The sequence below is a fragment of the Octodon degus genome, unplaced genomic scaffold, assembly GCF_000260255.1.
Source record: "Octodon degus isolate 3935 unplaced genomic scaffold, OctDeg1.0 scaffold00005, whole genome shotgun sequence".
Classification (NCBI taxonomy): Eukaryota; Metazoa; Chordata; class Mammalia; order Rodentia; family Octodontidae; genus Octodon; species Octodon degus.
The window spans coordinates 18726540-18730210 of NW_004524581.1; the positions used below are offsets into that span (position 1 = coordinate 18726540).

Here is a 3671-nt window from a genome sequence, read left to right on the forward strand (position 1 = left end):
GTCAGAGTTGGGTGTTCTATCACAGTTAGAGAAGCTGTATTTGAGAATTCTTTAAAGGACCTTTTCATACTTGTTGCCAGTCCAAAGATTGTAGGTACTTGAATTCAGGAAAATAACCCCTTATAATCCGATAGTCCATAATAGTAGCGAGTTATCAGCACAACTGGCAATTTTCCAAAGTTGTTGACTTGAGCCTTTTACAACTCAGCATATTAATATAGCTTTACTTTTTATACCTCGTGGTTACACTTTTCTTCTGGATGGTTAAGACCAAGTTAAACAAGACATATATAACAAAAAATGTAACTTTTGGTATTGGATAATGAACTGCACCTTTCTTGTTTTCAGTTCCAAAACACTGCCTAGCATCAGGCTCAGTGTTGAACATGTCCTCAGAAATATTTCTCGAATATTTGAGGAAATGATGTCAACTTTTCTCCATTTGTATCATGTTGCTTCATCAGTCTTTCATTTTCCCTAATTTTTTTTTTTTTAGTTTACCTCCATCCATTGTATATCACAAATGTCCAATCCTTTGATGTAATAATCTAACAGAAACAGCCTTCACTAACTCACTATTGGCTGAGGAATCAATAAAAGTTCTTCAGGTTGACACTTACAATAACTCATGATTAAGACCTTTCCTGATTATCCTAACTGATCTTCTATTTCCCATTTGTTTAGAGACATAAAAGTGCTCTTGGTTCCCTGGACTCACAGTGCTCTACTCATATTGCCTTAAAGTTGTTCTGATTGCTTCTGCCTTAGGAATGTTTGGTAGAGAATGGCTATATTTCTCCAATGACAACAGATGCAATGTATCTATCTTTTCATTGAGAACATCAAGAACAAATGTTTCATAAAGTGTTGATTATTTGTGGCAAATAATAAATCCATAGGGAATCACTTGTGAAGTCTTGACTCCCCAAAGCTGAAAAAGCTGTAATTTCTTCAGTGAAAGAATGCATAGTGAGGAGAGGGTAGGGTATTTTTACACAATGAGCATGGAAGCATGGTCTGAAAATGTGCTCCTTCATTTTTCTTATGTTTTAAAAATTAGTACCTGGAAATTTTGTCAGTAAAATAAAATCTTCATTAATTTTTTTTGAGACAATGTGGCTTTGAGTTTACTATACTGGCCTTGAACTCATGGTGATTCTCCTTCCTCAGCCTCCTGAGTATTGACATTACAGATGTGCACCACTGTGCCTAGATCATAGTTATCTTTTTTACTTGGGTCCTTTTCTAGTTATTATGCTTGACAATATAAATCTTGCTTTTTTCTTTTCAAAATGTTGGAGTTTTTGGCCTCTCCTGTGATTATCGTTGACTTTGCATTTTTTTTTAAACTACATAACCAATTCAGAAAGAAAATACTTTGTGCTCCTCTCTGAAAGTTCTAAGTCTTTTTATTTTATTGAAAAGTTAAAAGTTCCTTAATTTTTATTCCTGGTACCACTACCACAATTTACAGGGCAATAGACCTGATGTAATGAAAAGAAAGAAAAAGACAAAGCTACAACAGATAAAAGACCTCAGGAATGTACAGCTAACTGACACTACATTGCATTAATCAATAGCTGCACTCTTTGCAAACTGTGGCTATGACAGTCCTGAACCAGAAGGGTTTCCTGTTTAAGCTGCAGTAACTTTTCTGCCTATGGATCACTGTTCCTTCTGTGGCAGATTTTTACATTTCCTCTACCACATTTGGGACAACTGTCTCAAAGTAACCTGCAGGTTTCCTGACACCTCCTTACTCTCTCTCTCCTGCTAAGAACTGTAGCCCTTTTCTGTTGTTTCTTAAAACCTTCTGCTACGCTATCTACCACTTCCACCACCAGATCCATAACCACCACAATAGGGACTGCCAAAGCTTCTTTCACCAAAACTTCCCCCCTTCAAGGGTCCATAATTTGACTGCTGTTGTCCACTATATTTTCCAAAATCATTATAATTCCCAACACCACCATAGTTACCACCACCAAAATTTCTTCCTTCATTGCAAGCATCATATCCTCCTCCACCACCATCATATCCACCACCTTGGTTTCCACATCCTGGTCCACCATCACCATTCCCTCCTCTACTACTGTAACCAGGACCACCACCATAGTTTACACCATCACTTCCAAATCCATTATATCCACCATCACCTCCTCCATAACTACTTCTCTTGCCACCTCCTCCACCACCGTAATCTCTTCCACCAAAGTCTCCACCAGGGACAAAATTCCCTCCACCACCTCCAAAGTTTCCTCCACGACCCATAAAGTTGCCAGATCCACCTCCACGGCCTCTTTGTGATCCAGCAGACTGCATCTCTTGTTTAGAAAAGGCCTTTTTCACTTCACAATTATGCCCATTAATAGTGTGGCATTTCTGAACAACAATTTTGTCAACTGTGTCGTGATCACCAAAAGTTACAAAAGCAAATCCTCTCTTTTTCCCACTCTTCCTGTCTTCCATAACTTCTATGGTTTTAATCTTGCCATATTTTTTAAAATAGTCTCTCAAATATGCTCCTATATCTTCTTTAATACCACCAACAAAATTTTTTTCAGTGTTATATGGTACCAGGCTTTACTGAATCCTCTAGAGAAACAACTCTCTTTGGTCCCACTACACACCCATCAACTTTGTGTGGTCCAGCACACACTGCTGCATCCACCTCTTCAACAAAAGAGTAAGTCACAAAACCAAAGCCTCTGGAGCATTTTGGGTGAGGATCTCTCATCACCACACAATCTGGGAGTGTGCCCCATTTCTCAAAGTGTTCTCTTAAACTATCATTGGTAGTTTCAAAACTCAGACCACCAATAAAACAGCTTCCTCAACTTCTCTGGCTCCTTTGAATCATGACCCTCCCCTCCCTGGCAGCTATGGCAATGGCAGGAGTCCTGCTAGAGGTGACTGGGTGGCGATTTTACCTCAATTTTGAGACTGGACTTGCCTCTTCCAACTCGAGTTCAATATCCTGAGTCTTTTTAGTGCTGTATATCTCCACACCAGCACAAACTACCACTGGCATCCACATTCCGTTCGGTGGCCTCCCATTTCCTCTTCATGCAGCCATAATACAGTCATCTTCAGACAAATAAGAGCAAACAGCACAAAATATCAACCACATTTTGCTATGTGAATAATGTTTTTTCGTACCTTTAGATACTTTTCATTTGTCACTAGTTTAAATATTGTGCATATTGCCATATTTTAGTGCCTGAGGAAAGCTATCTTTCAGATTTTTCTTGTTAACTATTACGGTTTTCATATGGTTTGAGTTTTTCCCAAATGACTCATACACCAGAAGACTGGCCCTAAAGAAGCTTTGTTGAGGAGGTAGACTGTTCAAAATGCGTAGCCTCATGCAAGGTCATTAGATTATTCAGCATCAACCTGAGAAAGGTTTGATGAGTATCTTAACGGTGAGCTATTTCTCACAAAAGTGTTTTTGTTTTTTTTTCAAAGGAGGCAGAAACAAACCCTGAGGCAGCTCATCACCACTGGACTTGCATTATAAGAAATTCTGAAGCTGCCGAGTTCCGGGAGCCCCCAGACCCAGTCCTAGCCAAGGTCCGGTGAGTGTGCGGAGAGTTTCCTGCTACCCTGCGCCGGCGGGACCAGTCCCAGCCCAGGCGCAGCGTGGGCCGGACCCTCTCCCAGCCCCTCGG

General features: G+C 40.0%; 1 pseudogene; it reads right to left on the bottom strand.

Moving 5' to 3' along the window:
- Nucleotides 1-1803: 1803 nt before the first annotated feature.
- LOC101586564 lies at nucleotides 1804-3037 on the bottom strand (annotated as a pseudogene).
- Between the last annotated feature and the right edge of the window lie 634 nt (nucleotides 3038-3671).